At 44.4% G+C, this 27,960-nt stretch overlaps 1 protein-coding gene and 1 pseudogene across 1 annotated transcript in view; both read left to right on the forward strand.

Moving 5' to 3' along the window:
* The window catches only part of LOC124554778 (HEAT repeat-containing protein 5B), a 475,467-nt gene that overhangs the window by 113,027 nt on the left and 334,480 nt on the right, over positions 1-27,960 (forward strand). The window lies entirely within an intron of this gene.
* LOC124557264 lies at positions 2,323-2,440 on the forward strand (annotated as a pseudogene).

Consider the following 27,960-nt stretch of genomic DNA (forward strand, 5'->3'; position numbering starts at 1 on the left):
CCCCTGCAGTGATGATATTTCCTTTTTTTACACGAGCTAGATTGTTCTTCAATTAGCATTTGGAGTATTGATTTACAGCACTGAGTTGGCATTCCTGTGGGCAGCTAGTTAGTAGTGACATACCAGATTCGTGCACGAGAACTGATACATGGCAACAAAAGGATCACAGGTTGACTCCCTGTTGTGGCCGAAGGTGTGCAGTGTAATGTGTAAGTATAAATATAAATGAGCTTTAAACCAGGAAGCCTTTTCGGTAGACCACCTGAGTCGCTATGAACGTAGAAATCCCTTTACATGTTCAAACGCACCCCGTTTATTTGTGATGCGGAAGCCTTTATCGAGCAGGGCACAGATTCGATCCAGGTCAAATCTTTAATTTAGTGCGCTAAATGCAGGTCTATGTTGCGCTGTTTTCAAATCGGATCGTGGGAATTTAACGTCCCGTCGACGTTTTTAGAAGCTGATTTTGAAGAGATGATTGAACAGTTTCTAGTCTTTGCTTATATGAAGAACGACACATTCTCGAATTCGGGTCTGATAACTGTTTGTGGATGACATGCCAGGGATGACATGCAACCTTCTCGGTCTGAATTGATTATCTGAGGGTTAATTGTTGTCTTTGACAGCGAACATAATTGGAGAACAGAAATGAAACTTGTTGTACAATGTAGTATTACTCACAATACGCAGTTTATCGACTGAAAACCACAGAGGCCTGGTACATGTGATACCCGACATCTCTTTTTTCCATGGCCGTCTCCCGTGTAGTTGTAATGAAATGATGCAAGAGAACTGCGCCAGGTATAAAAAATAAATCTCAATAAACTGAAACAAGCGGGCGACACCACAAAGAAACTATTTGAAAGATTACACGTGTGTGGACAACACACTAACGACTGAGATGAAGACATCATCCTGAGTTGTAACGCCTTTGAAACAGCGTTCCTTTCCCCTTCTTTGTGTTGGAAATTGACGATGACGTCTTCAGAAGGGGAACACACTGTCTTTGTCCCACAAAGACTGGGTGAGTGATGGAGGGGATGGAATCGTACTGAGCCTTACAGGAGCCATCCACGTATTCAGCCGAAATTACTTGTGAAAACTATCAAAAACTGAAACTGGGATAGCCGTAAAAAGATTTAAACCAGTCGTATCTTGAAAACTAGTCCTGGGTCTTCATCACTGAAAACCACCTCTCTGCAACTACAGGTGTTATTGTTGCTGTAGTGCATTTATTTATTTAACCTGGTGCACTTCGGGCCATCAGGCCCTCTATTACATCGGACCAGGGCGTCATGCATATAGTACCATTTTACATTACAGTTACCTAAGAAATAACAACTTTCATATGACAAACAGTGTTAAAATGATTTGAGTGTTTGAAGTGGCAATGCGAGTAAATAATACTGACTATGAACTAATAAAGTTAATACTGGCAGTATTTGTATTACTGCAGCTGCCACTAATAGTGGTAGTAATGATAATGATAGTGGCGATGATAATGATGATGATGATGATGATGATGATGATGATGACAGTAATAACACTGATAGTGGCAGATATAAAAAGACGTGATTGGTGAACAAAATGGATGTTTTTTGATATAGCTGGTACTGACGAAAGGAAATTTGACACTGAGCCAGCTAACAGTACTGGGAAATGAGAAGATCTGATTGGAAAGAAGGATGTACAAGGGTTGAAAGAGCGTGTAGGAACAATGGTAAATCTTATTTTTGCTTCAGTAGATATGTCATTAACTTTCTTCTCAAGCTTGAGATGTTATTCAGTTCCCCAATATAATGTGGAGGTTATACCAGAATCGGGTTCCTGGTATCAAGAAGGGCTTTGAAATAGTGTCTGAACGATGGAGTGGGAAGAAAGGATTTTGCTCTGACGGAAATGGGTGTTCCTGCTATGTTGTTCATACGAGAGCGTTAAGGTCGAGGAGAGAGATGAAGGACAGTGTTCTATGAAAGACAGTAAAGAAGACAGAGGGTATGAAAATATCTGCGTTTGTCTGCACACAGCCAGGGTAGCTGTGCATATCATGGTCAAATATGATCAAAGAGTCGAACATCACAGATACAATGAACACAGGCATTCCTAACCAGTTTCAGACGCCGTTAGCTTTCCTGGGAAAGGCGTTGCAGGATAACATCACCGTGATCAATCATTGGAAGTATAATTATTTTTCAGGTCAAGAGGGAATAGTTTTTTTTTTTTTTTTTGTGGCGAGACGCTGATGATTTTTTGCACATTGCAGTTACGTAGCTCAGTTCAATAAAGACTTTCATCTATTATTTCCCCTAGATTCTTTGCTGAGGCAACGGCCTTGCCGCAGTGGATACGCCGGTTCCCGTGAGATCACCGAAGTTAAGCGTTGTCGGGCGTGGTCGGCACTTGGATGGGTGACCATCCAGGCCGCCATGCGCTGTTGCCATTTTTCGGGGTGCACTCAGCCTCGTGTTGCCAATTGAGGAGCTACTCGACCGAATAGTAGCGGCTTCGGTCAAGAATACCATCATAATGACCGGGAGAGCGGTGTGCTGACCCCACGCCCCTCCTATCCGCATTCATCGCTGAGGATGACACGGCGGTCGGATGGTCCCGGTAGGCCACTCGACGGAGAGATTCTTTGCTGAAGCATAGAAGTTGATACATGCCCATTTAGGGTTAAATATGGTAGCGATTCCAAATATTTCGGGCTAATGAGCGTAGAATGACCAACCAATACGGCTTCGGTTTGGATGCTTTGAACCTGCGCTACTTTTGATAGTGCGTGCAGGTCAAAATTGAGATTCTTGGTAGCTGCTTTTAGGTTTATTGGTTTTGCACTAAGATAAACTGGAGGTCATCAGCGCACATGTGGTATTTGCAGGAGGACATAATTGACGTATAGTGAAAAGAATATAGGACCTAATACCCAACCCTGGGAGACGCCTGGTACTACCTGCATCCATTGTGACTTTATGGTGCCGGACATGACGCAGTGGTGGTGAGACGTCAGGTATGAGCGAAACTATTGCTTTGCACTTGCCGAGAAATTTAGGCCGCTAAGTTTGGCAAGTAAAATGTCGAAGTCGACAGTTTCAAAGGCTTTCCTGATGTCTACGAAGCACATGATTGTTGCCTCTTGTGCATCCATGGCAAGCTTCAGGTCATCTTTTACATTGGTATTCTACTAGTATGTTGTTTGTAGTTAGGTAGTTCAAAATGGCTCTGAGCACTATGGGACTCAACTGCTGAGGTCATTAGTCCCCTAGAAGTTAGCTCTAGTTAAACCTAACTAACCTAAAGACATCACAAACATCCATGCCCGAGGCAGGATTCGAACCTGCGACCGTAGCGGGCTTGCGGTTCCAGGCTGCAGCGCCTTTAACCGCACGGCCACTTCGGCCGGCAGTTAGGTAGTTCGTTAGCTGGTCGTGGACTATATATTCTAACGCCATGGACGGTGCAGGAAAAACGCAAATAATTAGGTAATCAGAGGGTGCTGTGGCAACGTCCTTTTTAGGTAGTGGCTTAACTACTCCCTATTTTCAGGCCTCAGGGAAAACACTTGTGGTTAAGGAGTGATTGAGGATACGTGTTACAGTGGGCAGTAGTGGGTCAGTAACAAGCCTCATCGTTTGGAATGTGATGCCAGTAGGTGCTTGTGTGATACGCAGGATGACTTTTTTGACGGTATTGCAAGTAACATACTGTAGATAGAATTTTTCGTGTCTTCAGTCGTTTATCCCCATGAAGTAATCGCTGAGTCTCCATTTCGTTTGTGGTTCAGTTGTGGTAATGGATAATGCGAAATATCGGTTCAGTTATTCGTCAGGGACAGTGGGATTAGCTGCAGCGTTTACTTTGCGTATACCATGACCATGCAAGTTTTTCCACTGGACAGCTGGTCCACGATTTAGAAACGTAGGGAAGTGTAATTTACCCAGGTAGGAGGTCGCATTTCTGTTGTATTTTTCGGTATTGTAGGACCTTTACTAATTTGGGTTAAAGGAAGAGATTAGAAGATTCAAAGAAAAGGTGCGTGATTCGTCCTGGGTTTGTTTGGTGTGCGAAAAAATACCAGTGAAATGATATTATTTTGTCATCTTTCTCAGCGAGTTGAACTAATAAGAAGCTTCCGGGTTTCCAGTCGAGTGAATTAGTCTTCTTACCGATGTTCGCATTCAGCGTTGGTGCCACAATCAATGATACTGTAATACAAGGTAATTAAGCTAAGCTGTTCACCTCAGATGTTTAATGAACCGTTTAAGATACCCGAATTCTGTTTGCGCCCAAATAAATTGTGAATAAGAACTCACTAAATGACGTATGGTATCTTTTCACAGCTACATTAATTAAGAGAGATCAGTATCAACTTCACTTTTTGAAGTGGAACTATAGTAGTTTCGGTTGTTAGTATCGTAGTTCTAAAAGAGACAATTACAACGGTGTTTCATCCACAAAATTCAGCTAACTATTTCCGGAGTAATTATAGTAATTATAATGTTTAGAACTTACGTTTCATCTGTTTTGAACACGAGACAGATTGCTCTCTTATGCAAAAGTACGTGATTTAATGCCCAAATAAGGAAATACGTCACGTTGGGTAAGGTGCAAACAGTATTGCACCGTCGCAATACGGTGTATAAGGGGCACAGAGGAAGTGTGGTTTTAATTCCGTCTGTGTCGTTCACGTGTGTCGAGTGCGCATTGGTTCAAAAAAACTTAACAGACTAAAAGAAATCTTATTTGATACTTCTTTACAAAGAGTGCAGAAAGAATGCAAAGAGTATAGTTAGTTGTCCCTACGAAATTATCCCGACAGGCAGTTTCCAATAAGAATGACAATTCAACGAATGTGCAAAAAATTGCTATTCTACTACACAGAGAGTGAGCAGCAAGCTTATAACGAGAGGAGCGAAGGAATTGATGTTCTGGTAGCTGTTGTTCATATTATACATTTAGTTCCAGAGAAACTGCGAGTGCCTCTGGATTACATCAGTTCAGATTTGTTCGCTTTTTACACGCAGTTTCCATCTGTATTTTGTGCCACTTCACCGGCAGATTAACCAATGAGATGCATACGGAAATCAGTCGTTCGGTTCTGATGTGACGTCAGGACAGTGTTATTTTCTCAAAGAATTCTCTTTTCCATTGAAGCTACCTTTAGGAATCATGGGAAGCTGAATGTAAGAATTATGCATTATTGGGCTGCTGAGACACCGCACTGAATGAGGCCGTTCATTATCAGAGGCAGTGCAGTGTGAACGTTTGGTGCGGCATAATTAGAGATATGTCAGTGGCGGCCGGCTGTCACGTGCTAATGTATTAAAGCACGCTGTAAATATCGCACTAAAATTGCGCCATTTCTCTTTGAATACGAGCCGGAAATCGCATTAAAATTACACAATTTCTCTTCGAATGCGTGCTTTTCTGCAAATAAAATGGACGAAAATATATTTTGTAGCGCTCTGTAGACGATAACTAGAAACCATTATCGAGTGCTGAAATTATGTTTAGCCTCACTATAATCAACTCAGAGGAGCGACACAGCTGTCTGTTTTCTATTGCGCTTGCTGTGAAGTGATATCATCCTTTTCAGCACTATGTTGCTACGTTGTTCACAGCATCAGCACAAAATTTTTCTTTGAAACGGCATGTAGTGTATTTGCAAGTGTACAGTACGACGGATTTGTAAAGTATTGTGACGGCACTGTGGTCGAGTGGCTAAATAACAGACTGGTAATTCAGTGACCCAGAAGATCCACAGGACTCGGTTCATCCCGAGGCCCTCTGCCACCAATTTTTCTCCATGCTTGACGCATCCCGGGTTTCAGAAGTAATCTATACCGATGGTTTGATTGTTGCTGGTCACTTATACTTTGCTTAGACTCACACAGGACATACTGAACTGCGCTCTTTGCTGGATTATTGTAGTGTTTTCACTTGGAGTTGGTAGCCATCTCTCGTGCTCTTGAGCATATCCGCTTCTGCAGTGGTGAGTCCTTTCTCATCTGCAGCGACCCCTTGAGCTGTCTGCAAACTCTCGACCAGTGTTACCTTCGCCATCCCTTGGTCATGGCTATCCAGGATTCCAAATATTCTCTTGAACAAAGTGGATGCTGAGTGACCTTCGTCTGGACCCAGGGTCACATTGGGATCCTGGAGAATGAACCGGCTGAAGCCTGTCCAAACTGGGAACTAGTAAACTGACTCTTGAGATCGGTATTACACCATCAAGTTTTAGAGATCTTGAATACGGAACGGCTCACTCTAACTTCGCCAAACAAACTTGGTTCAAATGGCTCTGAGCACTATGCGACTTAACTTCTGAGGTCATCAGTCGCCTAGAACTTAGAACTAATTAAACCTAACTAACCTAAGGACATCACACACATCCATGCCCGAGGCAGGATTCGAACCTGCGACCGTAGCGGCCAAACAAACTACGGGTCATAATGAAGACAATGGGTTTGTGGAGGTCCTCGATGCAGGCCTCTCACAAAGACTCTACCGTCCTTTGCCAGCTTCACATCGGCCATACTTGGCTGACTTATGGTCATCTCCTCCGTCCGAAGGACCCACCCCACGGTCGTTGTGGTTCCCATTTGATGATGGTCCACATTTTGCTGGACTGTCCCACCCTAGCCGCCCTGCGACGAGTTCTTAATCTCCATGACTCGCTACCCCTGATATTGGGAGGCGATGTCTCAGTGGCCTAGTTAGTTTTATGTTTTATTCGTGAAGGAGCTTTTCTCACTCCCTTTAAGCGAGAACCACTTAAATTTATCGGCCTATTGAGGGGTTGGCAGTACACTCTGTTGCCTCCTCTACCCAGACCGGGCTGTGGCTGTCTGGGCTTGGTGGTCCATCCAGGCCCTCACCCTACCTGCTCTTTTACTCTTCCTCCCCCTCTTGCGTGGTCTGTTCGACTTGTTCGTCTTTCCTGTATCTGTGCTTCTCCTGCCCTGTACGTGTTGTTAGTCTTCCATCGGCAGTTTCTAAGTGGGGTACCACTGGTAAGTGATCGTGGGCTGTAGGGCTATATCCCCTCATTGCACTCTACTTCCGCGGGCTTCTAGTTCCCCTCTGGACTTGGCACCTCGCCTTTCATTCCCGCTATGTCTCCTTTTCTTCTTTTTATGCCTTATCTAGCCTTCGTTGACCTGAGATAGACCTTGGGGATTTCTTGCCCTGGGTTTTGCGCGGTCGGCCATCTCTAATGCACAATCATGTAGACCTGTTTGTCTGAGGAAGAAAGCACTAATGACCTGTAGTTTGGTCCCTTAAATCATCCAACCATCTATGATCCCGTTTCGATTCCAGCTGTTGCCAACACTTTTTTCATTTCATGCTGCATGGTAGTAAAATAAGTGAGTACACGACAAAATATAACATAAAACTCTTTTCTGTAGATGATCTCCTAAAGAGGCCCTTTTCCAGTAGATCTTTGGAGGAAAAAGTGAGTTATAAGCAATTAGGTGGATGTACTTCAAATGTAAATCTAACTACAGAGGGGTGTGTGACGAGGCTCACCAATGTGGCTTATGTAACGCTGAAAATTTCGAAATAGTTGCAAAATATTTTGATCAGCTTCTTAATTGTCCAGAACCAATCCGTAAGCTCTAGTACTCAAACACTTATGAAAATTTAGATTATTTACCCTTAACTATGAAAGAAATCTAAGAAGCTATTAAAATCTAATAAAGCTAGTGGAGAAGACTCTACTACAGCAGAGGTTTTGGAGTAGTCTCTACCAAAAATAAACAACTGCTGAAATTAATCTTTGAGGAAACTTGGAAAACAGAAAAACTCCCATGAGAGTGGAAAGTGGCCTTGCTACATCCACTACATAAGAAAGTCAATAAACAATATGTTAACAAGTACAGAAGAATTCTTTGCAACAAGTTGCATATAACATATTTTCCTGGATTATACTAAACAGAGTAGAAACAACACTGGAGAGTAATTTAGGTGAATATAAAGGTGGTTTTAGAAAGGGCATATCATGTTCTGAACAAATACTTGATCTGAAGTCAATCGATTGCGGCAATTTACTGAATTCAAAAGGCCAGTATTTTTCTTTGAAATCGCATGTAGTGCATTGTGCAAGTGTATGAGAATGAGGTATTTTTAAAGGACCGCTGTCGTGGCGGCACCGTGGTTGAATGGTCTAAAGCCCAGACTGGCAACTTGCCGACCTGGCTTCGATTCTCACAGACACCAGTTTTTTTAATTTTATTTCATTCCTCACAATGTTAAACTATTAATTATAAAATTTAAATATATTTAAACAGTTCAATTTACATACGGAAACTTAATATACTCAATTTAGTTACCGTTACTGAGCTTGTAAGTCCAAACTTACAGACCACTACATTGTAGTTCGTTGGTATTATCTTGCACGAGCGGCCACTGGACTGTGACATTGGTCATTACCTGATTGAAGAAGCCTTAACGAGTGAAACGTAGGCACAATTTCTTACCGATCTGCTAGAGGAGTTACCACTTGAAGTACATAGATGTATGCCGTACCAGCTGCAAAGGGTTCAAAAATGGCTCTGAGCACTATGGGACTCAACTGCTGAGGTCATAAGTTCCCTAGAACTTAGAACTACTTGAACCTAACTAACCTAAGGACAACACACACATCCATGCCCGAGGCAGGATTCGAACCTGCGACCGTAGCGGTCGCGCGGTTCCAGACTGTAGCGCCAGAACCGCTCGGCCACCAGCGGCTGGCAGCTGCGTAGGGCTTGACGGAATTATCAACTGGCTTGCATGTTCGCCGGATTTGACAGCACTGGACTTTTTTCTGTGGGATAAACTCGAAGATGAAGTTTATGCAAAAGCTCCGACGACCCAAGAGAATCATGTTGTTACACCATGTGTAATAATACCCCTGAGTCTCTTCACATTGTTGGGAAGCCCTTGAAAAGGAATATCCCAGTAGACGGGTGCATTTCAAACTCTTAATGACACAGAAAGAACTTTACGAAAGTGTTTACGACCACATTCTTTTCTGATTTCCATTTTGTTGTTGTTGCTGGTATAATTTGGCAATGTAAATGTGTATTTTGACAGTAAACTCATGACGGGAAATTATTATTCAACAGTCTTTATATCTCAGTTCCCTGCTTTACAAATTCCTTGGATTTTTGATATGTGCCTGTCTTTCAAGGGTCTCGCAAAAAGAGCAGAACTGGTTCCGCGGTAAACTGGCAAGTCACCAGTAGATGCTCTGTCATTTGTTTTCCAGTTGGCGTGTTGACCCAACCATACTTACCCAAGTGTGATTTAGTATCAGTTTTAAATTGAGATTTTCTCTAGCATTCCGCTTTTGTAAGTAGACTCTTTTAGCTGTGTCAAGCTGGAGAGCGCCCTCAGACTGACGCGACAGTTCCGTATTACAAAACGAACTTCCGCGTAAGACAGCAATCGATTTCTTGTTCAGAACAGTTAAATCCAAGGTTCTAAGTGTCGTAATTTCTCCGAAACTACTAACCGTATTTGGAAGAAGGAAACGCCATTGAATTCCTTTCTTTTAGAACTACGATACTAGCAACAGGAATTACAATAATTCTATTTGAAAAACACAGTAATTACGAGGTGTACAACTTTGCTTCCGCCGTTTTTTCCTCAACCTTTGAGGCATAAATGAAACAAACTGGTTACACATGTCTCATTCAAAGTATTTTCCATCGCTGTCCACTACTTTCTCCCATTCCCATCTGTCGGGCAGTGTACCAATCCCGCGTCGAAAAAATTGTTCATCTTTTGAAGCGATCCACGAATCGACCCAATTTGTGACTTCATGAGATCGGAAACGTTGGTCAGCCAGGCCATGTGCCCTTGATTTAAACAGGTGATAGTCGGAGGGAGCAATGTCTGGAGAATACGGTGGGTGGAATAGGACTTCTCATTTTAACGTTTCCGAGTAGGTTTTGACCACTTTTGCAACGTGTGGTCGAGCGTTGTCGTGCTGCAAAATCACTTTATCGTGCCTCTCGCTGTATTGCGGCCGTTTGTCTTTTAATGTTCTGCTCAGACGCATTAATAGCGTTCGATAACGAGCACCTGTGATTGTTTCAATTGGTTTTAACACCTCATAGTAGACGACGCCGAGCTGGTCCCACCAAATGCAGAGCATGACATGATCTTGGAGCCGTGAATATTCGGTTTGGATGTCGACGTGGAAGCATGGCCGGGATATCATCATGATTTTTTGCGTTTAGGGTTACCGTAATGAACCCATTTTTCGTCCCCGGTCACAATGCGATGTTGGAATCCCTTCCGTTTTTGCCTCTGAAGCAACTGTTCACAAACACACAAACGCCGTTCAACGTGTCTTGGTTTCAGCTCACACGGGACCCAAGTTCCCTCTTTCTGAATCAAGCCCACGGCCTTGAGACGTTTTGAAATGACTTGCTGTGTCACTCCCACTAATCGTGCCAATTTTTCTTGAGTTTGACGCGAGTCTTCATTCAGCAATGTCTCCAATTCTGCAACTTCGAAAACATTCTCTCTTACACCACTATGCCGGTCTACGACGTTAAAATCACCGTTCTTGAAGCGTTGAAACCACTCATGACACGTTCTTTCACTAATAGCGTCTTTACCATTCGTACTTGATAGCATTCGATGAGACTCGCCGCTGTTTTCTTCATATTGAAACAAAACAGTAACACCTCCCGCAAAAGACGATAATTAGGCTCGTAAACTGACATTTTCAATCAAGAACAACTTTATGATGCAGACACAAATGGTTCAAATGGCTCTGAGCACTATGGGACTTAACATCTGAGGTCATCAGTCCCCTACAATTTAGAACTACTTAAACCTAACTAACCTAAGGACATCACACACATCCATGCCCGAGGCAGGATTCGAACCTGCGACCGTAGCAGTCTCGCGGTTCCGGACTGAAGCGCCTAGAACCGCACGGCCACCGCGGCCGGCCATGCAGACACAAATCGACTAATGTTTGAATGAGGTTATGTTGACTTAGGTCCAAGCTAACTGCCTGACGTCTGCGATCTGTTTCTTTCGACCGCTACTTACCGCTGTCGCCACCTATCGGCAAACGGCGGAAGCAAAGTTGTAAACCTTGTAATATAACTACGAAATGAAACTATACGCAATTTAGTAAGGGCTTTCTCAAAGAAACATATTACTTATAACTGTAAAGAATAGGCTTAGAACTTCTGTGCTGTAAATAACCTATTTTCAGTGGTATATAGTTGTAAATATAATGTGGCGACAGAAACAAAATTAGAATTTGGGTAATTGTGATAGTATTGATCAGAGGATTTCAGGTTATAATTCGTATCTCTGCCATGTGGACCCAAAATTAAGCGGACTGGAAACTACTCATTAAGCTGTAAGTCAACTATATAGCTAAGTGAGCAATTTCTCAGATCGGAGGAATGCAAGGGTATACAAAATATAATAGGATCGTGCGTAAAATGGCATTATGGTGTTTAAATTCATATTAAGGTAGATGATCGTATAATTTGTTGCGCTCGAGGCTTCATGAGTTTGTGTTGTCCATTATAATTCCGTCTGGCAGACACAATGTAAAATTATAATTTTGTGGGAATGTGAGACTGCCGTTCGGTGTCCTCCGTTGCTTCCATAAAACAATATAAAACAGCAGTTAATCAAAGACAAAATGCATGGCTATAGCAGTATGTGTAAAATACCGCTTTCAGCGATCTCAGCTAATCTCACCAGTTACGTATCTCTCTTATCAGTACTGGAGATTGCAGTTGTCTCCTGTTCTCCGTGTGCGCCTAAACTTACTTTATCACTGAGCCGTATCTCGTTCTCTAGAACAAACTAAATGTTTACATTCTATGAAACATTGAGTTGAATAAAGAAAGAAGTCCAAAATTTAAGGCTGCGTATTATAAACCACTGGAACTGGCACTCTTGACTTATATTCTGAAAAATCCCCTGCACTATTCGTGGAGCGTCATGTTTCTGGCATTTATTCCCCCTGCCTCCACCGTATTCTGTCGTAAAGTAACGTAGCGATAGTTCTATGAATGTAATGGGGGTTGTGGAAGAATCCTAGTTTAAATCACAAACTACATCAGAACTTTCCATTAGAACTGTTAAATAGTTCGTGCTGCTATAGTATCTGTCTTTCGAGGTAGAAACTAAAGCGATTCGCTCCGATTCTTTACCCTTAAGGTTACTGCATGCTGGTGATGGACGATTGATAGTACAGTGGTCAAAGTAAATGTTGCATATTGCCGAAACTTTAATACTGAACGTCGTATTCCAGAAATACGTTAGTTCAATACATTAATCTGTTTGTAATGTCATTCTAGGTGGAACAGTCCATGTTTCGACCGTGAGGAGCAGTATGTGGCAACCGTGTCACCTGTTAACATTGCAGTACTTGTGCCGTGTGTCATTATGAGACTTATGTTGCTTCGGTATGGTTCGGATAACAATAACGTTCGATCAGGCTACGGATAATCACTTTAATGGGACATGGAATAAGACAGGTGGACGTCGCAGCGAATCTCGTTGTGAATCAAAGTGATGTCTCTGGAATTTGGAACAAGTTTCTAGCGACAGGATCAGCAGAGGATCGTTACAGAAGTGACTGCGGAAGAAAAACGATACAGCGGCAGTTCCAAACAGATACAGGAGTGCATGTGTTAACACAAGCCATACGAAATAGGCTCCATGGGCAGGGGGCACGTGCCACAAGATATCTCGAGGCTTCTCTTGTAAATCGTGTTCGGAGAGAGGGTCGTGTCGCATGGGCGCGAAACCACTCTTGGTGAACCAGGCAGCAGTGGGGGACAACGATCTTTTCTGATGAGACCTGTATCACGCTGCACCATGACAGAACTGATATTCTTGTGTGGAGACAACGAGGACAACACTTACGCCCTAACTTTATCGTAAATCGCCATCCTTATCAAGGAGGTTCAGTCTTGTTTTGGTCTGGAATCGTGTATGGTTGCAGGACATCTTTTGTGACAGTACATGGGAGGATGACTGGTGTGACGTATAGGGACGACATCCTTGCACGCCCTGTGGCTCCACTTGGTGAACATACAGGGTGTTTAAAAAAGGCCTTTACAACCTTAAAAATTCATATAAACTTATTGAAAGAGGATATAGAGCTGGGTTTAGTGTTATTTTGTAAGGAAACATGTCAAGTTTTTTTTTACTTTAAACGAAGGATGTATGTGGCTTCCGTTGGCTATCCTGCATACATCCCATCGGAAGTCAATTTCTTCCCAAACTCGCTGTAGCATTGCAAGTGTAACTTTTTCAGCGGCGGCTTAAATTCTTGCTCTAAGTTCAGGTAGAGAAGCTGGCACAGGAGGTACAAACACGATATCCTTGATGAATCCCTATAAAAAAAATCAAGTGGTGTCAGGTCTGGGGAACGTGCGGGCCATACAATTGGCGCACGGCCAATCCATTGACCTGGAAAGCGGTCAATGAGAAAATCCCGGACGTCAGTCAGGTAATGGGGTGGTGCACCATCTTGCATGAAGTAAACATTTCGTTCTTGTTCATCCACATCGATCTGTGGTATCAAATATTGTTGTAACATATCCATGCACACATCCCATTTATGGTTCTCTAACGAAAAAAAAAGGGGCCAAACACTTTGTTCTTTGTTCGATGAACAAAAGCGTCCAGTTTTGGGCTATCACGAACATGTTGCATTGTGTAATGTGGATTTTAACTGCCGCAAATCCTACAGTTGTGTGTGTTAACCTTGCCATTTAAGTGAAAAGTCGACATGTCAGAAAAGATGATTTTGTCCAAGAAATGTTCATCCTCATGTAATCGATTTAACATATCCGCATAGAAGTTCTTGCGAGCAATTTTAGCCGGCCAGAGTGGCCGAGCGGTTCTAGGCGCTTCAGTCTGGAACCGCGCGACCGCAACGGTCGCAGGTTCGAATCCTGCCTCGGGCATGGATGTGTGTGATGTCCTTAGGTTAGCTAGGTTTAAGTAGTTCTAAGTCTAGGGGACTGATGACCTCAGCAGTTAAGTCCCATAGTGCTCAGAGCCATTTGAACCATTTCAGCAATTTTATCTGTGTCTTTTATTGCTTGTACGATCATCAGTCTGTACGGTTACAAATGCAAACTGTTTCTCAACACACTCCAAACAGTTGTATGTGGGATTTGCAGTTCGCGAGATGCACGCCGGTTCGATTTCGTACGGCTGTTGACAAAACGTAGTCTTACTCGCTCAGCAATGTCGTCACATATACTTGGACGACCTGATTATTACCCATGTCTTACCGAGCACCCTGTTTCTACAAAAAACTTATGCCACTCATAAATTGTAGGCCTACTAGAAGGAACTTTATCAATTTGGTGCGTAAATTACGCTAAACTATTGTCGCCAACTTCGAGTCTTCAAACCAAAACACACAGCTAGCACGCTCTGGCCCAGTGAAGGCAGCCATCTTTAACGCAGCTGCCGCTAGCGCTCCTCACGGTGCGATTCGCCACTAGCGAACTATGCGTGACAAAACTTGATGTATATCCCTACAAATTGACGCTACGGGTGTCCAACACTACTACTCTGTAGGTACTATAAATTAATTTATATGAATTTTCAGAATTGTAAAATCCTTTTTGAAATAACCTCTATTGAAACGGGATTCACGCTAATGGATGGCAGTGTATGCCCCGTTGTATCAGTTTTGTGAACACCTTCCTAATGGAGCATACGAACAGTTGGATGAAATGGCCTCCATAGTATCCGGATCTCAACTGCATTGAGAATGCGTGAGCCAGTCTAAAACGAGTTGTCTGCAATCGCCTTGTTCCACCAGGGACCTTACAGGCCATCATACAGGCTGCTGTGGAGGAATGGGACAATATCCCACAGGCTTACCTAGACAATTTGGTAAGGAGAATGCCTAATCACGTTCAAAAGTGTCTCCATTTACGAGGAGGGCCAACTGGTTCATAAACAATGTTTTATGCAAGGTGACAGTGAGGAGAAACTGTGCTGTTTGCAGTGGAATCTTTCGTAATGTTTTGTTTTTGTTTGTGTTCATCATGTGAAAATGTGTTTATCTTCTTTATTTGTGGTTTTTTATGACTGTAATTGATAGAACAAAATCAGTTTTGTTTCCTATTACACTGAAGAGGCAAAGAAACTAGTACACCTGCCTAATATCACGTAGGGCCCCCGCGAGCATGCAGATGTGCCGCAACACGACGTGGCATGCACTCGACTAATGTCTGAAGTAGTGCTGGAGGGAACTGACATCATGAATCCTGCAGGACTGCCCATAAATGCGTAAGAGTTGGAGGTGGTGGAGATCTCTTCTGAACACACGTTGCAAGGCATCCCAGATATGCTCAATAATGTTGAAGAGTGGGGCGTTTGTTGGCCAGCGGAAGTGTTTAAACTCAGAAGAATGTTTCTGGAGACACACTGTAGCAATTCTGGACGTGTGGGGTGGCGCATCGTCCTGCTGGAACTGCCCAAGTCCGTCGGAATGCACAATGGGCATGATTGAATGCAGGTGATCAGACAGGATGCTTACGTACGTGTCACGTGTTAGAGTCGTATCTAGACGTATCAGCGTCCCATATCACTCCAATTGCACACAATTCTCTCCAGTCGTCCTTGGTCCCATTCTTGCAGGATCTTTTTTTCCGGCCGCAGCGATGTCGGACATTTGATGTTTTACCGAATTCCTGATGTTCACGGTACTCTCGTAAAATTGTCGTGCGGAAAAATCCCCACTTCAATAACCGCCAGACACTTGTCTTATATAGGTGTTGCCGACCGCAGCGCCGTATTCTGCCTGTTTAAATATCTCTGTATTTGAATACAACGTGCCTATACCAGTTTCTTTGGCGCTTCAGTGAATGTCCAGTTTTGACAATAAAGCAACATACACTAGGAGAAACACAACACCTTGAAAGACTAGAGATATGTCGTTCATATTCACAGAACATGTACATTAGTGTGTTATGCAGAAATGGTTATCATTTGAACCATGTCGGCCCGCGGGTTCAAGGTCAACACGGATATCGCAGCGCTACACGACCTATTGGCAAAATGTGCGGCTCTCGTTGCTATAAACCGAAGGTAATGGATCAGTGTGATTTGAGCAGACGTGCAGAATGCCTCGGAGACGTATGCCCGTCAACTCAGTGAGATTGAAAGAGGGCGAATTATTGGCGTGAGAGAATGTGATGCATCCATCCGGGAAACCGCTGCTCTTGTGGGACAAAGTGTTTCAGCAGCGCAGTGTGTGCAGAATGGTTCATGGAACGCCATAGAACAGGACGGGATGGGTCAAGTCGAACCACTGAGACCACCACCCGAGGAGATCAACACCTCATCCAAATGGCATTGCAGGGGAGATGTGAGTCGTCCTCGGTCAGCTCTTGCGCATCAGTGGAACAGTGTAACACATCGTACACTATCATGGGTGACAGTCCGTCGCCGTTTATTACGACATGGGCTACGTGCACGTCGTCCACTCCTCCGCCTATCTTTTACGAATGTGCAGAAACCTGTTAGACGGCAGTGGTGTATGGAACGACATAACTGGAGACAGGAATAACATCAAATAGTTTTTAGGACGAATGCAGGTTCTGTTAGTTTGAAAATGATGACTGCATTTTGGTTCGCTGCAGACATGGGGAGCGGCATCACAGTGACTGCATTCGCACAAGACATAACACGCCAACTCAAGGCCTTATGGTGTGGGATGCTATTGGGTACAACAAAAAATCATTGCTACCCGTAGCCATACCCTTTCTGTGCAACACCCCAGATGCCATTTTTCAGCAAGACAGTGCACCATCACTACTTGTCGCCAGTCGAAAATTGTATTGGACGTGATGAAACTACTGGTGCAGTGCTGTGACCCAGTGTCAACCACCACAGATGAATTTTGGAAACGGGCGAATGCAGCATGGATGGCTGTACCACAGGACGCCATTCGCGTGATATACGCTTCGATGCCATCACACATGGAACAAGTTATCACAGCCCTTGGCGGACCCTGCCTGTGACTCCTAGGCAACTGGACACATGCTGAACCGAAATGCAGAACATACTAATCCACATGTCCTGTGAATATTAACGTCCTATCTCTAGTTGTTCAAGGTATTCTTTTTTTTCTGAACATCAATGTACAACATTTATTTTGATCACTGTACATACTCGGCTACGCGCAGTGGAATACACTTGTACTCCAGACTTAAATTGCAGCTTCAGTTACACTTGTGTGCCTTTCCCTCCAAACATTCACCGAGCGAGGGAGAGCATTGGTGAGACACAAGACTGGCATTCGGGAAGTCGGCGGGTAATCCAGATGTAGTTTTTCCCTGATGTCGCTAAATCGCTTAAGGCAAATGCTGTAACTGTTCGTTGCAAGAGCACAGTCGATTTCGTTCCCCACCATTTTCCAGTCCTCGCGTATGCTGTATATCTAATAACGTCTTCATATACGAGACTCCAAACACTGATCTTCCTTCGTTCAAAATATTCGTGCGTAACGAAGTGGCAAATAAATAGCAAGACCAGTTTAATGCACGAAATTAAGTGTAACCTGCTATCAGACTTTAATCGATACATACTTACGAAGCTGTACATAGTGATTACACCAGGAAACTGCAATAATATTTCGCTTACATATTTTCAAGAGTATGATACCGAAATGACTGTCGGCCGACGCTGGGGTAACAAGGGATGCGATACACCGCGTAGACTAAGAGCGAATCCACAGTAGCAGTATCCATGACACATACGTCCCCCGTAGCACCTGTACAAACAGTCTACTGTCAATAATAGCAGCAACGGGTTGTATAACTCCAGACTTACAAGAGTGTAGGAATATGGCAACGTATCTCACTGAGTCGTGGATAAGGTTTGACGTGAATCCTACTGACGTAGTTTTTGGACTTTAATGTTTCACCTCTTGACAATATCTCATATGCAAACACGTAATAAGGCAGAAAGTTAGAATTCTCTCTCTGTCTGTTAAATCCCGTGCATAATTAGCTTCACACATCTGTTTAGATTAGTTGACCTTTGTGCTTTAAGTTTAGTTAGGATGCTAAACAGAATTTAAAGATCACGCTGTTCGTAGTTGATAAACATGGTATAACAACAGAGTTGAAGCTTCTTGGTATTCTTTCTGTAAGAAGGTGTTATGAAAGAAGTTATCAAAGCTTTCGGCCGAAGAACTGCTCTTCATCCAGATTCACGCAAATGATGTGAGAAATTTCTGGCAATACGTGTAAGTGATGGAGGCTATTATAAAAGATTGGTGAACTGTACTTAAGAACTGTATCTTTCTGTTGCTGTAACTCGCACTCATTTGCCGTTACCTATCTGCAGAATGTACTGATGCGGTGCTGATTCTATCTCCATCGCTTCCTTGGAAAAAATTCTACATTGTATGTTGAGATTCCATTAGCAATTTTATTTATCGAGATAAAGTTCGTGACCAACACAATTGCCCTCGCGCCTGTATCGAACGTTCCTCAGAAATTTAAAGCTCATTAGCAATCCGCGGCGAAGTTCTACGTTACTGCTGGCTTGGAATGCTCTTGTATAATTACAAGCCACAGAAATACAAGCGCCCCGCTTCCGCAAGGAAATGGCTTCGTTTACACCAAAGCGCTAACTGAACTGTTTCACCTCACGAAATCCTACAATTACTTTACCTAAATTTACATCCATACCCTGCAAACCACTGTGAAGTGGATGACAGATGGTACTTCCCATGGTGCAAGTTATTAGTGCTGATGCACGTTCCATTCACATATGGAACATGAGAAGAATGATTGCTTAAATACCTTTGTGTGCTCTATGATTACCTTATTCTAGTCTTCGCGGTTCATACGGGAACGATACATAGGGGGCTGAAGTATATTCCTAGATTCTTCACCTAATACTGATTCTGGAAATGTTGTAAATAGGATTTCGCGAGATATTTGGGTCTGTCTTCAAGCGTCCACCAGTTCGGGGGATTTCAAAATTTTTGTGACGCCCTCGCGTGAGTCAAACCTGCAACCACTCTTGCTGGCCAATTTTCTATACGTTCTATATCCCCTGTCAGTCCTATTTGGTATGGTCCAACATACATCAGAAATATTCTAGGAAGTGCTGCACGAGAGTTTTGTTAACAGTTTTCTCTGTTGATTCGTTACATTTCTGTAGCGTTCTATCAGTGAATCGAAGTCTGCCACCAGCTTTACCCACGACTGACCGTATGTGATCGTTCCGTTTCATAATTCTACAAATTGTTACACTCAGGTATTTTAGGAGTTTTCAATGTCAATGCGTCACTACTGGAATCAGTAATCATAAGATATGGTTCCCTGTTTTTGCGTTTTGCGAAGGAGACGGTTTTATACTCCTGAAAATGTAAAGCATGTAGCAAATCTTTTGCACCACTTTAAAATACACTGCCATAGCAAATGTCACGGACAGTGGGGCATAGCTGGCGCGGATGTGTGGTATGCGCACCACACTTCCCCTGTGCCAGCTGCATTCGTATAGGAAACCTTCTGAGAAGAGGTTGTGCAAGTGATTTGTGTAACATGCAACATTGTCGTGAGCTGTCGCCTTTCCAGCGGGGTATGACGGTCGTTGCCCGACGGATGAGAATTTCGATTTCTACAGTGGTGGAGGATGTCCAGGCTGAATGAGGGTGTCACAGCCCACAACAGATGAACTACCGGCCGACAAGCTACCATCGATGACCTCGACCGACGACAACTGAGACGGATCGTCAGTAGTGGCAGAATATTGCAACAAATTGCGGCTCAATTCAGCACAGGAAAGGCTGGGCGCATCTCCCAGTTGACAGTCCGTCGGAACATGGGTTCCATGGGGCATGGGAGCCCCAACTTCATCAGGCACGACGACTTGCATTTGTCGCCAGTCGCCAGGGTAGACACTGGAACTGTGACGGAACGTGAAATAATCTGACGAATCACGATTACAGCTACACAGTGTGTGGCACAGACCACATGAACCGATGGGTCCTGCCTGCCAAGAAAGCGTGGCCCAAGGGGATGGTTTCTCTGTTATAGCCTGGGGCGCATTTCCCTGGCAAGGAATGGGCTTCCTAGTTGGTCTGGAAGGCACCTTGAATAGTCCGCGATATTTTGAGCTGCTCGGGGACCACCTCCACCCATTTTTGGCCTCCCGGTACGCTGATGGTTCTATGATGTTTCAAGATAATGACGCGCAGCCACAACGCTCCCATGTCGCCCATTAATGGTTCCAGGAACATATAGAGGAGATAAAAGGCTCAGATGGCAACCGGGGAGCCCAGATTTGAACGCCATCTAGCATATATGGGGTGTTACGGAACGCAGGCTCTATGCCATGGCTCTTGCATTCACGAACAGACCAGAATTGGCATCTGCTCTGCAAACGACTTCGTGTCAGCTGCTGCCAGAGCAGCAGCTGGGACTTTGCCCTGCACTCTGCGCATAAATCAATGCCCTGTTGTATTTAAGGAAATGTTGAAGCACCTCCTTCCATGAACCTCATAATTACTCCATTAAAAAATTAACATGTATGGCCAGTATGTCTTTGTCAAACACAAAAGCAAATATTTCCATCTCTTTCCAGTTGTGCTTCTTTCTCATTTCCTTTATTAATCTCGGCGCTATCTATCCTCCTCCCTTTCTTTATTACTTGTGTTCTTTTATCTACATCCACACAGATACTCTGCAAGCCACCGTACGATGCGGAAGAATAAAATTTTTCACCGAATAGTTTTCTTAAAATCGGATCCACTGCTTTGTCGAAAAGACACGTGGCTGTCGCTTTCTGTCACGCGTCCTGCAGCGATAAGATTCAAACACGTTTGAATTCAAACGTCGCCAGTTGCAGCGGGAGCCACGCGGTGACACAGATGTTACTCACGTAGGACACTTCTGTAACTACACCTGCGGTTGTTTTTTGTGGCCTGAAGCTGTCGCTCGCCGTCGTTCGCTTCTGTCGCTCACATAGGACACGGCTGAACACAACGTCGAAACTCACTTAGATCTTGATAACCTGCCATTGTAGCAGCAGTAATCGATCTAACAACTGCACCAGACAATTGTTGTCTTATATAGGCGTTGCCGACCACAGCCTACTCTGCCTGTTTACATATCTCTGTATTTGAATACGCATGACTATACCAGTTTTTCTTTCTTTGGTTCAAATGGCTCTGAGCACTATGGGACTTAACTTCTAAGGTCATCAGTCCCCTAGAACTTAGAACTACTTAAACCTAACTAACCTAAGGACATCACACACACCCATGCCCGAGGTAGGATTCGAACCTGCGACCGTAGCGGTCGCGCGGTTCCAGACTGTAGCGCCTAGAACCGCTTGGCCACACCGGCCGGCTTTCTTTCTTTCTTTCTTTCTTTCTTTCTTTCTTTATTTTTTTCACTTCATTGTAGAATTTGGAATCTGCCTGTTGCCCTTCATCCAGTATATCTTGTGAGAAAAGGGCAAGCTGAGTTTCGCACGAGCGATGCTTTCTAAAAACATGCTGATTCGTGGACATGAGTTCCTCAATCTGAAGAAAGTTTATTATATTCGAACTCAGAATATGTTCAAGGATTCTGTAGCAGACCGAAGTTAGGGGTATTGGTTTGTAATTTTTTGGGTCCGTTCTTATACCTGTCTTATATGCAGGAGTCACCTGCACTTTGTTCCACCCACTTGGGACTTTGTGCTGGGCGGGAGAGTCACGATAAATGTCCTCTACTCCGTCTTCCACGTCCACTGCTGCTAGTGCCTTTCCTTTACATCTACCTATCAGTAATTTGTCCTTGTTGTTCTACTTTTCACAGACTTACATAAATACGTTTGTTTTTGCTACTATAGCTACTACTGTTTCATTGCGCATGTTTTAGTTATTTCTCTCACATGTACATTCCTGTAGTCCGCAATAACATGATATAGCTCTTACATTTCTTTTACGCCCCACAGTTGCTTTCAATTCTAGCATGGTCTACAATCTACACATCGCCCATACCACAAGCAAACTGACCGGGTATAGTGTGATGTTTACTGTCGTACTGGTTATTTTTTCCAAATTTGTATCTTAATTTTTCTGTAAGATATGGGTGCTAAACAAGCTATTAAATCAACAGCATTTCATTTGGACTGTGGACATTCCCCCGTCTCGGAGCTGCCTGAAACTGGGCGCCAAGAATATTTTGGTTTTCAACCTGGTTTCACTGTGAATCGGTGACGGCTGCTAAGTGGAACTTAAGGGAAAGCCCCCTGAATTACCTGGCTAAAATTTGCTTAGTCTTTCAACATAACTCTCACTTTTCTCACGTGACATCCTGAAAGCCACGGGCCATGGAAATCAGGTGGATGTAGCATTTCTTGACATCTAAAAAGTATTTAACTCAGTACCACGCCATCTTTATTACCGAAAGTACGATCAGATGGTGTATCAAAAGAAATTTCTGACCCGACTGAAGATTTCTCGATCAGGAGGATGCAGCGTCATCGACAGATGTAGAAGTAACTTCGGGAATGGCAAAAGGAAGTTGGGAGGGGGGGGGGGGAGGGGAATCTTGGTGATCATGATAGACTGACCTGGTAGAGCCTTAGAATTTTTGCACTTGATGCAGCCATTTGGAAGGAACTACTTAAAGAAATAATCTGCACATCTATCCAGCCAGATCTCGATAACACACTGACTTAGCATATGTCATGGGCTAGGCACCTAATACCGCGTGGGGCCTCCTCTGGCCCTGCGGACGAAAATAAATGGATTTAAAAACCTCTTTTTGATGTTGATGGCACACGTGAAAATTTTGCCCTTCACCGTACAGAAAAGGTCATTATGATGTACTAGAAACCAAATTTTCAAGATTCTGAGCCATGAGATTATTCTTCTTCTGAGTTCAGATTTCTATAATATTTTTGCTTGAAATGTTACCTGCACCCCTCAGGGTAGTAGATAAATTCGAGTTTGCTGCAGGATACTCATATTGTGCATTGTAGGCTCTTACGGAAGTTGCCCACTCTCCACCATTCGCAGCTGAATTTCCGGATTTTCCATCAAACGAGCCTAGTATTATGAGACATTCCTTCGGCTCTGCAGTACATTTAAAGGGGTAGGGAAAGATAGGTATCTTTAAATTAGGTGATAGGGTAGGAAAGTGAACTCTCCATGTACAGTGCCGGAAAAAAATTAGTACATCCATATGGAGTGCATGAAATCATTACATTTATAGATCAGTAGCACAAGTGGTTCTGAGGTACCACGTATCAACCCGTGCTGAAACACCCATATTAGTACTTGGTGTAACCTCCACAGGCGGCAATGCAGGTGCTGACTCTGGCATCTAGTGGATCGTACAGATGGCGAATACTGTCCCTGGATACGTTATGCCACGCCTGCTCATCCTGTACACGTAGTTTATCAAAAGTTGTTGGTTGACGAGACGCACGAGTCCCTTCTCGTCCCATCATGTCCCACACGTGCTCGGTTGGAGACAAGTCCGGAGATCGCGCTGGCGAGGGAAGCTACTGCACGTCTTTCAGAGCACGTTGAGTTTCACGAGCAGTGTGTGGGCGAGCATCATCCTGTTGGAACAAAACATCGCCTTCATGTTGCAAGAACGGTAAAAGAACAGGTCTAAAAACATTCTGTACGTACCGAACGCTGGTTAGCGTCCCCTACGGAAACAACAAAGGTGAACGAGAGTTTTAGCTTATCGCACACCAGGCCACAAATCCTGCGGTGAGGCCATTGTATCTTGGACGAATGCACCCTACAAGACAGCTCTCAACAGGTCTAAGTCGTACACGCTAACGACTATTTCTTGCGTGCAGGCGGAATCTGCCTTCATCGCTGAGGACCACGGAAAGCCATTCCATGTTCCGAGCGATCCTCTGGTGGGACTAGTCGAGCCGTGCGCGTCGATGCTGTGGCGTGAGTGGAAAATGGGTTATGGGTATGTTTGCCTGTAATCCCACTGCTAATAACCGGTTCGCAGCGGTTCGTGTTGACACGTCTGGGCTCACAAGCCCTCTTGTCTGTGTTGTGGTAGCTGTACGATCTGCCATTGTTGCCCTTACAATACGACGGTCCTGGAGGGCGTTTGTGCTGCATAGACGTCCAGAACCTCGCCTACGGGTGTAAGAATGTTCACGTGACCACTGATACCAGTATCGTTGCATAAATGACGCAGCCCGTTCAGTTTGGGTGGCAATTCTCCGAAAGGACAATCTTGTCACTCGGAAGGCCACAATATGACCCATTTCCAACTTGCTCAGTTGGCTCTAGGAATCACGTGTGTGTCCGCGTGCTATGGTTACCTGCTTGCTTCACAGGTTTGCACTACAGTGAGCCTTCTGGGTGTGAGCATTGCGTATTAAAGAGTAGACACAGATGGCGCTCTGGTAGCTATGCCTCTACACTGTGTGTTGGCGAACGACGTTGAAACCATCAACAGTACATCTACTTCCCCCCTACTGGCAGTTTCTGCGTCTGAGACGACTTTAGCACGATGGACGAGGGTATTCAGAACGCCACGTTTGCACCACAGTGAGCCTTCTGGGTGTGAGCATTGCCTATTAAAGAGTAGACACAGATGGCGCCTGGTATCTATGCCTCTACACTGTGTGTTGGCGCCGCGCGGGATTAGCCGAGCGGTCTGGGCGCTGCAGTCATGGACTGTGTGGCTGGTCCCGGCGGAGGTTCAAGTCCCTCGGGCATGGGTGTGTGTGTTTGTCCTTAGGATAATTTAGGTTTAGTAGTGTGTAAGCTTAGGCCCTGATAACCTTAGCACTTAAGTCCCATAGGATTTCACACACATTTTAACACTTGTGTTGGCGAACGACGTTGAGACCATCACCAGTACATCTACTCTCCCCCCCCCCCCGCCCCCTACTGGCAGACTTTCTGCGTCTAAGACGACTTTAGCACGATGGACGAGGGTATTCAGAACGCCACGTTTGCACCACAGTGAGCCTTCTGGGTGTGAGCATTGCCTATTAAAGAGTAGACACAGATGGCGCTCTGGTAGCTATGCCTCTACACTGTGTGTTGGCGAACGACGTTGAAACCATCAACAGTACATCTACTTCCCCCCTACTGGCAGTTTCTGCGTCTGAGACGACTTTAGCACGATGGACGAGGGTATTCAGAACGCCACATTTGCACCACAGTGAGCCTTCTGGGTGTGAGCATTGCCTATTAAAGAGTAGACACAGATGGCGCCTGGTATCTATGCCTCTACACTGTGTGTTGGCGCCGCGCGGGATTAGCCGAGCGGTCTAGGGCGCTGCAGTCATGGACTGTGTGGCTGGTCCCGGCGGAGGTTCAAGTCCCTCGGGCATGGGTGTGTGTGTTTGTCCTTAGGATAATTTAGGTTTAGTAGTGTGTAAGCTTAGGCCCTGATAACCTTAGCACTTAAGTCCCATAGGATTTCACACACATTTTAACACTTGTGTTGGCGAACGACGTTGAGACCATCACCAGTACATCTACTCTCCCCCCCCCCCCCCCCGCCCCCTACTGGCAGACTTTCTGCGTCTAAGACGACTTTAGCACGATGGACGAGGGTATTCAGAACGCCACGTTTGCACCACAGTGAGCCTTCTGGGTGTGAGCATTGCCTATTAAAGAGTAGACACAGATGGCGCCTGGTAGCTATGCCTCTGCACTGTGTGTTGGCGAATGACGTTGAAACCATCATCAGTGAATCTACTTCCCCCTCCCCCAAAGTGGCATTTGCCGTCATCAGTTCAAAATCGACATTGTCTTTCCAGATATCTTAATTTTTAAAAATTTTTTTCGGCAGTGTATATACGTCGAGCCCGGCACTATCTCACTAGCCAAATCAGTTAGTATTTGAAATCTATTACGTCTGATCGAAAGAAAAAGACTTAGAGTGTTGCAGCCGCACCATTTGTTTTGAAGACCAACTCCGGCTTCTACGTCAGCAGTAACAGCTACTACTGGCGCTGCTCTACATGCCTCCGCAAGTGTTGCGTAATTGTTGCAATTATTCGATGACGTCATTATATAGTTACTGAACTGGCCGGATTGTGGAGCACAAAATGCAGGATGTGGCAATGGAGGGATGTGGTCTCATCCCGCCAATGGAGGAGTGTGGTCTCATCCCGCCTCCTAGCCAAGACCGGTTGACGGGCCAAGGGAGAAGTACAGCAGCAGCGGAAGTCAGTTCTGCTCTCGGCTGAGGTGGAGGTAACATTCGAAACGTTTAGGGAAAACTAACATCATACGCCGGTGGGAACATCAGAAGCATTTTATGCAAGGACTCATGCGAGTAAGCCCTTGCGAACGAATGCTGTGTTTGTTTTTGTATGAATGCATGGTTTCGCGACGATATGAATTAATAAAATTTTCTGGGGCTTTCAGCCGCGTCAGGTGGTTAAAATCCCACGATCTTTCGACCGAGCTCTTCCTGGTCATTGTCAAGTGGTAAGACTGACTGCTGTGTCACCGTGGCCCCGTCGTTACATAGCCGCACTACTGGCTGTTACGTCACTGGTGTTCTCTTCCTCACCATATAGGGTAATGTTTTCATCCCGCGTCCGTCGCGCCCGTTTTAACATCGCGATAGCCGGGTCCCAGGCTGTGCTGAGCTGCAAACCGCCGTCCTTGTTGATGGTGTTTTCAGAGGTTTTTATTTCAATAGCTTCTTTTATGACACTCTCCCAAAATCCCCTCGTCTTCATAACGACAGATGTTTCGTCGAATAGAATTCAGTGTCCATTTTCTAAGACGTGTTCTGCCACGGCTGATATTTCTGGATAGCGCAGGCGTAAGCACCTCTCATGTTCCGTCTGGGGGACGCTAACCATGGCTCGGTACGTACAGAATGTTGTTAGACCTGTTCTTTTACCGTTCTTGCAACATGAAAGTGATGTTTTTCTCCACAGCGCGTACTGTTTGGCCGACGTAGTAACAGCCACACTGACATCGTATCTTGTACACTCCAGGCGTTCTAAGGCCTAGATCGTCCTTCACAGGCATCATGAGCTGACGAATTTTTGCTGGGGGCCTGAACACCGATGAAATGTTATATCTCTTAAGGAGCCGGCTAATCTTTCTCGACACTGCACCACGGAAAGGCAAAAACACAAGTTTCTTGCGTGTCACACCAGACATAGCCTGTGACATCTGTCCGTGGCTGTACTCGTTTTCCCGGAAGACTTTTCGGAGGTGGCTCAGTTCTCCTGGCAGACTACTGCGTCTGAGACTACTTTAGCACGATGGACGAGGGTATTCAGAACGACACGTTTTTGTGCCGGATGGTGGTGGCTGAGAGCGTGCAGATACCGATCTGTGTGTCGGTTTCCTGTAGACACTGTGGCTGAGGTGCCCATTGGTTTTCCGTCGAACGAGGACATCAAGGAAAGGCAATGCACGATTGTCTCGACTTCCATCGTAAACTTGATGTGGCCGTGAATGCTGTTCAGGTGTTCTAAAAATTCTCCCAGGTTTTCACGACCATGGGGCCAGATGATAAAAGTGTCATCGACGTAACGATAAAAGCAACTTGGCTTAGCTGGAGCCGTGTCCAAGGCGATGTCTTCAAATTTTTCCATAACAAGGTTGGCTATGGCCATCCATATTTTTTTTTTATTAACTGTGTTTATTGTTCATCTTGCAGATGAAAAATATTTTTTCCCGTATTTTGTAACCGAATTTTATTTTGTCGCTTAACCAAACATGCTTAACAAATTACTTTAGGTATCTTCAATGCCCCACAACGGAAATTTATTTTCTCACAATATTTTTTTCGCTGTAAGTTATTTAGATTAGGTATATAACGTTCCTTAGCAGGTCTTTCAGTTTAAATCATTATGTGCTCTTCTTACAAATATGGTATATAGAACAAAAATTCCTTTTATTTCTCATTTGTCCACTGGATGCTCTGTTTGCCATTCTGGGCGTACAACTATGAAAACGCCTTTTCTACATTATTT

This window comes from Schistocerca americana, chromosome X (assembly GCF_021461395.2).
Source record: "Schistocerca americana isolate TAMUIC-IGC-003095 chromosome X, iqSchAmer2.1, whole genome shotgun sequence".
NCBI lineage: Eukaryota > Metazoa > Arthropoda > Insecta > Orthoptera > Acrididae > Schistocerca > Schistocerca americana.